The 10,294-nt window shown below is 44.2% G+C and overlaps 2 long non-coding RNA genes across 2 annotated transcripts; both read right to left on the bottom strand.

The window, feature by feature from the left end:
- Positions 1 to 1,446: 1,446 nt before the first annotated feature.
- LOC148390156 (uncharacterized) lies at positions 1,447 to 3,738 on the bottom strand. Its single transcript, XR_015861846.1, has 3 exons — positions 3,573 to 3,738; positions 3,372 to 3,449; positions 1,447 to 1,535 (listed from the first exon to the last, which is right to left on the bottom strand). It is a non-coding gene; the product is annotated as an uncharacterized LOC148390156 (long non-coding RNA).
- A 4,550-nt stretch (positions 3,739 to 8,288) lies between these two features.
- Positions 8,289 to 9,621, bottom strand: LOC148390155 (uncharacterized). Its single transcript, XR_015861924.1, has 4 exons — positions 9,515 to 9,621; positions 8,787 to 9,370; positions 8,602 to 8,700; positions 8,289 to 8,516 (listed from the first exon to the last, which is right to left on the bottom strand). It is a non-coding gene; the product is annotated as an uncharacterized LOC148390155 (long non-coding RNA).
- Between the last annotated feature and the right edge of the window lie 673 nt (positions 9,622 to 10,294).

Below are 10,294 nucleotides of genomic sequence, written 5' to 3'. Positions count from 1 at the left end.
GTGTTGTTCAATGCGGGATCGTGTTGTTCAGTGCGGGGTGGTGTTGTTCAGTGCAGGATGGTGTTGTTCAGTGCAGGATGGTGTTGTTCAGTGCGGCATGGTGTTGTTCAATGCAGGATCGTGTTGTTCAGTGCAGCATAATGTTGTTCAGTGCAGCATGGTGTTGTTCAGTGCGGGATGGTGTTGTTCAGTGCGGCATGGTGTTTTTCAGTGCGGCATAATGTTGTTCAGTGCAGCATGGTGTTGTTCAGTGCGGCATGGTGTTGTTCAGTGCGACATAATGTTGTTCAGTGCGGCATAATGTTGTTCAGTGCGGCATGGTGTTGTTCAGTGCGGCATGGTGTTGTTCAGTGCGGCATGGTGTTGTTCAGTGCGGCATGGTGTTGTTCAATGCGGCATGGTGTTGTTCAGTGCGGGATGGTGTTGTTCAGTGCGGCATGGTGTTGTTCAGTGCGGGATGGTGTTGTTCATTGCGGCATGGTGTTGTTCAGTGCGGCATGGTGTTGTTCAGTGCGGCATGGTGTTGTTCAGTGCGGCATAATGTTGTTCAGTGCGGCATGGTGTTGTTCAGTGCGGGATGGTGTTGTTCAGTGCGGGATGGTGTTGTCCAGTGCGGCATGGTGTTCAATGCGGAATGGTGTTGTTCAGTGCAGGATGGTGTTGTTCAGTGCGGCATGGTGTTGTTCAGTGCGGCATAATGTTGTTCAGTGCGGCATGGTGTTGTTCAGTGCGGCATGGTGTTGTTCAGTGCGGCATGGTGTTGTTCAGTGCGGCATGGTGTTGTTCAGTGCGGCATAATGTTGTTCAGTGCGGCATGGTGTTGTTCAGTGCGGCATGGTGTTGTTCAGTGCGGCATAATGTTCAGTGCGGCATAATGTTGTTCAGTGCGGCATGGTGTTGTTCAGTGCGGGATGGTGTTGTTCAGTGCAGGATGGTGTTGTTCAGTGCGGCATGGTGTTCAGTGCGGGATGGTGTCTTTCAGTGCGGCATGGTGTCGTTCAGTGCGGCATGGTGTCTTTCAGTGCGGCATGGTGTCGTTCAGTGAGGCATGGTGTTGTTCAGTGCGGCATGGTGTTATTTAGTGCGGCATGGTGTTGTTCAGTGCGGGATGGTGTTGTTCAGTGTGGCATGGTGTTCAGTGCGGCATGGTGTTGTTCAGTGCGGTATCGTGTTGTTCAGTGCGGTATCGTGTTTCTCAGTGCGGTATCGTGTTGTTCAGTGCAGTATCGTTGTGTTGTTCGTATTGTGTTGTGTTGTTCGTAATGTGTTGTGTTGTTCGTATTGTGTTGTGTTGTTCATATTGTGTTGTTCATATTGTGTTGAGTTGTTCGTATTGTGTTGTGTTGTTCGTATTGTGTTGCCTTTAACACTTAGCCTCTAACACTTAGCCTCTAACACTTAGCCTCTAGCATCTAGAAGGTAAATAAATAGGAAGGAAGGACTCACCGGTGACGTCTTCGCCCACGTCCAAGCGTTGTACTTTGTATTTTCATCCTTCTGACAGTGGAAAACATAGCCAACAAACACCGTGGAACCTAAACGAATGAAAGAAAACTATCATTTGGCCACAACCAACATTCACAGATACAACACAATGTGACGTGCGGGGTTGAGGTTAAAGGTTGAGTGAAGGGCCCTCGTTTTAAACTACTTTTTTGAAAAGGATTGGGAACAAGTAAGACGTATTTAATGTATTTAATGGGAAGTAGTAAGAGCTATTGAATTTAATCTATGTATTATATTCTATTGTATTGTATTCTGTTGTATTCTTTTGGATTGTATTCACACTAACCCCACTAAAACTTCAGCCCACAAAAACTCGCCTCTGGCGCCTAGCCTCTGGCACTTAGCCTCTAACACTTAGCCTTTAACACTTAGCCTTTAACACTTAGCCTTTAACACTTAGCCTAGAAGGTGAATAAATAGGGTTAAAGGTTGAGTGAAGGGACCTCGTTTTAAACTACTTTTTTGAAAAGGAGTGGGAACAAGTAAGACGTATTTAATTTATTTAATGGGAAGTAGTAAGACTTATTAAATTTATTTAATCTACTTTTCTTCCCAGGCAAAATTTGATGTGCTGCAATTCCAAATTTCCAAAGTGAATGAAGGAATGAAGTCCTTTAAATTATGATTTTGTATAAATACTAGGCATTAACACAAAATCGACGGCACAAAATGGGCAGACTTTACTTGTTTGAAAAGGACTGGTTACAAGACAGACTTTTTTAATTTATTTAATGGGAAGAAGACTTATTTAGTTTAATTGATCTATTTTTGTTCCCTGGCAAAATTCGATTTGCTGCAATTCCAAATTTCCAAAGTGAATGAAGGAAAGAAGTCGTTTAAATTATGATTTTGTTTAAATACTAGGCATAGACACAAAATCTACGGCACAAAATGGGCAGACTTTACTTGTTTGAAGAGGACTGGTTACAAGACAGACTTTTCTGATTTATTTAATGGGAAGAAGACTTATTTAGTTTATTTAATCTATTTTTGTTCCCTGGCAAAATTGGATTTGCTGAAATTGTATTTTGCCAAATCTTGCCTTGAGACCTGATAGGAAGTATTAAACGCTTAGTTAAATCAATACAAGTTGGTAATCAGAGCGAGTAATGTTGGTTGAACCGATGAATGAAGGTTGAAAGCAATTTAAATTATGACTTTGTATAAATACTAGATATTAACAGAACATCTACTGCGCGAAATGGGCAGAGTTTACTTGTTTGAGAAGGAGTGGCTTATTCAAAACTAAGATTTATTTAATCTGTTTGTTCCCAGGCAAAATTGGATGTGATGCAATTCCAAATTTCACCACATGATGGTGCCCAATTTTGACTTCATAGGACATATTAAACACTTAGCTTGTTATTATGTTCAAGGTAATCAGATTTGTTTATTATTCTAATGGCCTCTTCAAAACTATTCTGGATTACTACTTTGGATCTATTCTACATTACTTGGCAACAACATACTCTGTAACAGATTAGGCAGTATAATCATATATGTTAACTTGAGAGTGCCCACACTCAATCTACTTATCGTGATGTGTTAAATCAATTACTGTTAGACATTATTTGTCTGATAATCTACCAAATCTTTGAATTGAAGAATTTGTGATTTAATTAATAGCTTGTTCAGGGTAATCAGACTTGTATATAATTCTAATGGCCTTCTTTTGAAAACTATTCTGAATTACAACTTTGGATCTTATATTACTTTGCAACAATCTACTCGGTGACAGATTAGGCAGTATAATCACATATGTTAACTTCAGTGCCCACACTGTATTTATTTATGGTTATTTGTTAAATCAAGTACTGTTAGACATGAAATAGGAAGTGTTTAACATAAATGTTATGGCTACTCACCATTGTAGCTCGCTCCTGGTCAATGATACGAGCCTCTTCTTGCAGTGGAAAACTTGCAGCCAACAAACACCGTGGAACCTAAAGGAATGAAATTAAACATTAACATTTCGCCTCGACCAATTTTCACACGTACAACGCAACGCGGCTACACTTCTGCTATTACAAACGTAAATCTCCTTAAACACAATGAGTGTTACTTACCGTGTACGCTCTAGACAGTCCAGTTGCAAGCAGAAAATAAAGATATTTCCGTTGATAATCGTCGCTGCTCAGTGGCTCACGGCCATCGCGCCAACAGACTTGAATTTTGGCGGAGGTTCGGGCAATTACGTCATATCCGCGGCACATGACTGCGACGTAATACCCGCTTATCTGAAACGGCAGTTAAAAGTAGAGTTACATCAAGTTTTCTTGGAACCTAAACGAATGAAAGAAAACTATCATTTGGCCACAACCAACATTCACAGATACAACACAACGTGCGGGGTTGAGGTTAAAGATTGAGTGAAGGGCCCTCGTTTTAAACTACTGTTTTGAAAAAGAGTGGGAACAAGTAAGACGTATTTAATTTATTTAATGGGAAGTAGTAAGACTTATTAAATTTATTTAATCTACTTTTCTTCCCAGGCAAAATTTGATGTGCTGCAATTCCAAATTTCCAAAGTGAATGAAGGAATGAAGTCCTTTAAATTATGATTTTGTATAAATACTAGGCATTAACACAAAATCGACGGCACAAAATGGGCAGACTTTACTTGTTTGAAAAGGACTGGTTACAAGACAGACTTTTTTAATTTATTTAATGGGAAGAAGACTTATTTAGTTTAATTGATCTATTTTTGTTCCCTGGCAAAATTCGATTTGCTGCAATTCCAAATTTCCAAAGTGAATGAAGGAAAGAAGTCGTTTAAATTATGATTTTGTTTAAATACTAGGCATAGACACAAAATCTACGGCACAAAATGGGCAGACTTTACTTGTTTGAAGAGGACTGGTTACAAGACAGACTTTTCTGATTTATTTAATGGGAAGAAGACTTATTTAGTTTATTTAATCTATTTTTGTTCCCTGGCAAAATTGGATTTGCTGAAACTGTATTTTGCCAAATCTTGCCTTGAGACCTGATAGGAAGTATTAAACGCTTAGTTAAATCAATACAAGTTGGTAATAAGAGCGAGTAATGTTGGTTGAACCGATGAATGAAGGTTGAAAGCAATTTAAATTATGACTTTGTATAAATACTAGATATTAACAGAACATCTACTGCGCGAAATGGGCAGAGTTTACTTGTTTGAGAAGGAGTGGCTTATTCAAAACTAAGATTTATTTAATCTGTTTGTTCCCAGGCAAAATTGGATGTGATGCAATTCCAAATTTCACCACATGATGGTGCCCAATTTTGACTTCATAGGACATATTAAACACTTAGCTTGTTATTATGTTCAAGGTAATCAGATTTGTTTATTATTCTAATGGCCTCTTCAAAACTATTCTGGATTACTACTTTGGATCTATTCTACATTACTTGGCAACAACATACTCTGTAACAGATTAGGCAGTATAATCATATATGTTAACTTGAGAGTGCCCACACTCAATCTACTTATCGTGATGTGTTAAATCAATTACTGTTAGACATTATTTGTCTGATAATCTACCAAATCTTTGAATTGAAGAATTTGTGATTTAATTAATAGCTTGTTCAGGGTAATCAGACTTGTATATAATTCTAATGGCCTTCTTTTGAAAACTATTCTGAATTACAACTTTGGATCTTATATTACTTTGCAACAATCTACTCGGTGACAGATTAGGCAGTATAATCACATATGTTAACTTCAGTGCCCACACTGTATTTATTTATGGTTATTTGTTAAATCAAGTACTGTTAGACATGAAATAGGAAGTGTTTAACATAAATGTTATGGCTACTCACCATTGTAGCTCGCTCCTGGTCAATGATATGAGCCTCTTCTTGCAGTGGAAAACTTGCAGCCAACAAACACCGTGGAACCTAAAGGAATGAAATTAAACATTAACATTTCGCCTCGACCAATTTTCACACGTACAACGCAACGCGGCTACACTTCTGCTATTACAAAGGTAAATCTCCTTAAACACAACGAGTGTTACTTACCGTGTACGCTCTAGGCAAAATTGGATGTGATGCAATTCCAAATCTATCTGAAACGGCAGTTAAAAGTAGAGTTACATCAAGTTTTCTTTTTTAATCAACACAATCATTTACAACCGTTGACCAGAAAGAATCGTCGAAATTCGACGTCCCCCACAAACGCCACGCTCACTCGCTTTTCAGGGCAACAAAAGTACTTCTTTTTAAAAACGATGAGTTGTACTTACCGTGTACGCTCTGGACGGTCCAGTTGCAAGCAGAAAATAAAAATATTTCTCTTGTTAGTCGTATGTTACCATCCGCTGTGTCTTTGTCAACATCGCCGCCATTTTCCTACTTCCTGCTGCGAGCCACGCCCACGGATTTAAATTTGGGCGGAAGCTCTTTCCATTGGCGTCGTTTTCGCGTATAGCAAATCCGATTGGTTGGGAAGGGGGCACGGTTATGCAGCCGAGGGGTCCTGTGATCGGTGGGATGTAAAGTAGGCGTCGACGTCACGTCCGCGTCACGTGACCACGACGTGGCAGACGTCATATAGCAACCGCTGTTTTGTTTAGTAGACTTACAGTTGTTATGCATTGACATAATGGCGCACACACCAAATAGATTTAAATAAATTAAATAGTTCTTCTGCCCACTCTCTTTTAAACAAGTTAACTCTCCCCGCGGATTTGAATTCCGGCGAAAGTTACGCCCATCGTATGTCACGTGACCACGACGTGGCAGATGTCATATAGCAACCGCTGTTTTGTTTAGTAGATTTACAGTTGTTATGCATTGGCATAATGGTGTGCACTCAAAATAGATTTAAATAAATTAAATATTTCTTCTGCCCACTCCCTTTTAAACAAGTTAACTCTGCCCACGTCCATTGACGTCTTGTCTGCGTCACGTGACCACGACGTAGCGACGTCATATAGTAACCGCTGTTTTGATCAGTAGACTTAGTTATTATGCGTTGACATAATGGCGCACTGGTTAGCATGGCCACCTCTTAAGCATGATGTTGCGGGTTCGACGCATGATCAATGTTAGCATGGAGTGAGCTGAAGTGCATGGCGCTGAAGATTTGAATCTTTGAAATGCGCTGAGGTCTGACATATCAGGCAGAATGGTTTGCCATCACGTTCAACAAAAAATAGAAACTTTCCCACTCTGATTAAAACGTCCTGTGTTCATCTACGTATTATCGTTTTGCTGTGCATCTTTTCCCTGCCATTTCGAGAGCCCAATTGACACTCATAGTTTAAAGAAATGTGTTTGCCCATCCTACTTTGTGGAATTTCACCACATGCGCTTATGACAAAAATACCAAATTGAACTCAAGTGAAGCCAACACGCACAACCCCCCCCCCCCCCCCCCCACACACACACACACACACAAATGTTGATATGAACATAAAAGAGCCGCATGCGGTTCGGGAGTTGCGGCTTGGCCAAACCTGTACTATACAACTTTATTTGTATAAAATTTTCACAACAGCTGTCACACAAACAAAGCGGGAAAAACCGAAGACGTGCGTGTTCCGCCCACGCTGGATTTATTTGCACCTTTGAAAAGACACCGTATTGCCGCAGATGTGGCAAAGAGTACTTTTGGGCATCTGAGACGGAAGGATGTCCAAAGCATCACGTCACCTGCTCTGGTAGGCATGGTGGTGGGACGTTGAGGTCAACCGCTTTGGGGTTGGCTGAATCTTTGATCGCAGGATGCCACACACTTGAAGACAGAAGCAGAAAAGCAGAGCTAAATGCAAAATGTACTCACCGGTGACTCCAATTTTTTTCCCCCCTGAAGAAACAGCTGGACGGGTGGCCCCGGCTGGCCAGTGGGACTCTTGTTATTCTGACCCTTTTTAGTGCGCGTTTGGGGCAACAACCGTTTTTTGTGGCGCTCTTTTCTGGTTCAAAAGTGCCCTGCATGTGAATTTGCTTTTCCTGCCTTCTGATTGGATGAGCGCCGGTGTGACGCGGTGCCTCTGTCACCGTGGCGGGGGGTATACGTTGGCATCGGAGCGTCTGCCAACGTCTGAGACCGGCTGGCAGTGTATCGGAGGTGTCGAGTGCGGTGCCGATGGAGCTCACTCACCAGCTGGTGTTAGGGCCACAGAATGAAGGCCAAGGAGAAGAATAGAAAGAGAAACAGAAACTTCTCCTCCAATTGTTTGATTTGTCTCTTCTGAGCTTCGATGAATTCTTTCAGCTCTTTGTTCCTCTAGGACGGACAAATGGAAAGTGGCATTCAAAAGCCAGTAAGCGTGCAAGTAAGTGCCGGGCTGGCTTTGGGCCCTTACCTGTTGCGCGCTGTGCAGCAGATCCATTCTCTCTTGGAGGATGCAAGCGTCGCGCTCCCTCAACTCGCACATCAGGGCTCGCTTCCATTGGTCCACGGCGCTCCTAAGCTCTTCTCTCTGATCCGCCGTCAGCACGTCATTCACGCCAGCGTGGCTGGCTTTTTCGCCGTCCGTGGCGGGGCAGTCCCGCTGCGGTAGCGCCTCGTACAACATGGCCTCCAGCTCCAGGATCCTCTGGGCCGCAATCCTCGTCCATCAGTGGTCCGGCGGGAGATTTGAGGGCGGCTTACCTTATGAGCCTGGTCCATGGAACACTTCCTGAAGTCCAACTCTTCATCCAGGTAGCCCTTCTGCTTGCAGAACATAGAAGAGCCCAAAGGCACAGCGTCAACAAGCTTCTTTCAGCGCAAAGCCTTCCAAAAGTCACATTTGAGCCGCCGAGTCTCGTGGAGTGCGAACATAAGGAGTTCGACATACACTTACGGCGTTATAGCCCAGGATGTCCAGCTTCTTCATCAGATCACTGATGACGATGTCCGGGGGAAAGGCGCAAGGAGCAATGTAAGGTGTTCTGGGACCTCGGGTTAAGGTTAGGGTTGCGAGGGACGCCTTACGTACGCTCACGCCCTCGGCCTCGCAGTAGATCTGCAAAGGGCTGAGGCCGTCTGGGAAACGGACTTGCAGAAACTTCAAGACGGGGGAGCGCCACTCCCTCTCCTGAAAGGCAGAGGCATGCATCCGTCCGTCCGTCCGTCCGTCCGTCACATCTCTGGCCTCAACACGCTTGTGCGAGTCTTCCCACCTCCAGCTCCAGGATGCGGAACTCAAGCAGTTCGTTTTGGTCTCGGATATCCTGGATGTGCTCTTTCAGACGCGCTTCTTCCGCCTCCATCCGCCTGACCTGAAAAGACAGCCAGACCTCATCTGCGGGGCTTCCCGACGGGTGTGACGCCAAGCGACTCCGCCCAGCGCCTTTCTTTCCGTCACCTTTTCGGCCAACTGCTGATTGCTCTGACGCAGCAGCTGCTTCTCCTCCACCCACTTGACATTCTAGAAGAGACAAACGCGTGGACAGCTTTGGAATGTTGTGTCATTTTCATCCACAAATTCTTTGGTTGACTGGAAAATGACATTTGCTTTTCTCCGCATTTTCCCAGCCACATTCGGGGGGGGGGTTGGTCCAGTAATGCCAGACGAATGAGTGACTGAAGAATGTAGCTATTTTGTCTGAGAAAAAGGTGTGCTCATTGATGAGCTTACCTGTCCTTGTTGCTTCAGCGCTGACTCCAGATCTGCTACTCTGCTTTGATAGTGACCCATTTCTACCATCAGCTTTTCTCTGGTCTGAAAGTAGGAGGAGGGAGGCTCCTCCTCCTCCTTTCAGACCAGAGAACACCCGAGGCTGGGTGAGAACGGGGAGGCTGCGACCCGGCCGGGGGTTGCGGGAAGGGGCGCCACCTTGATCTCCTTCTCGGCGTCGTAGTCCCCTTCGCTGGTCTGGGCTAGCAGAGCGTAGGCTCGTTGCAGCGCTTGATATTCTTGCGTCAGCTGGCGGTAGCGAAGCTCCGCCTCTTCATGCACACACCAATGCAACACAGCACTAGTACCAGAATCAGTCAGACCGGCGACAAAGCACCCGCGACGCAAAGACGAGTCCGATTCCAGGCTGAAGAGGAATGTTTGGTGCCAATACGCTGGCAGAAATGGCGGGCTACCTCTTCAGGTTCCGTGTCGGGGGTTCTGTCGGTGTGAAAAGACAAGGACGATCCGTCCGAGTCCACCAACACGTCTTCGTCGTAGCCGTAAAATGTTTCGATGACCTGCGGGCGCGGAAGCAAACATCTCTCTGAACAAACTGAAGCGACACCTCACGATGAATCGACGAGAGGAACGATAGCGAGAAAAAGGCCATTTCATCTTGCGCAACACCAAGCAGCCGCAAACAAACAGACTCACCTTGCAGGACCTCACGCTTTGTTCCTCCTCAGAGATTCTCGACGTCGGTATCGTAGCAGCAAATCTCTCTCCTGTCGACACAAATAATCCGCCTTTGAGATTCTTTGGATGCAAAGGGAACGAACGGCTCCGGCGCAGAAACAAACGCGACTCACAATGACATTTCTGACATGAGCTCCTGTCTCCAGAGCCTGAAAAACACGTCACCGGCGATGATTGGAGGGACGCTCGTCTTTTCCAAAAGTGACAACTACAGGGTGTGTCAGGGTTTTCCAGATTATCTTTATCGTATCATTATGTTGCTTTGACTTTGACTGCAACCTGTAATAAATAATATTATTTATCCCTTATTTATCCCTATCGCTTATCCCTTCCTACACAAAGTCGTAAAACACCCCTTGCTATGTTTTGACTAGAGGTCAAGGGCTTCCTCTATTCAATCCACTCTTACACCCACCCTGTTTCTCTTAATTAAAATGCTCGTGCAGGAGCCGAGAGTCAGACTTCATTCGTACAACGGATGGACTCTCCACCTGCAG

Source organism: Syngnathus floridae, chromosome 12, assembly GCF_059516105.1.
Source record: "Syngnathus floridae isolate MCC-2025c chromosome 12, RoL_Sflo_1.0, whole genome shotgun sequence".
NCBI classification, from domain to species: Eukaryota; Metazoa; Chordata; class Actinopteri; order Syngnathiformes; family Syngnathidae; genus Syngnathus; species Syngnathus floridae.
This window is presented reverse-complemented; position numbering and strand designations above follow the sequence as displayed.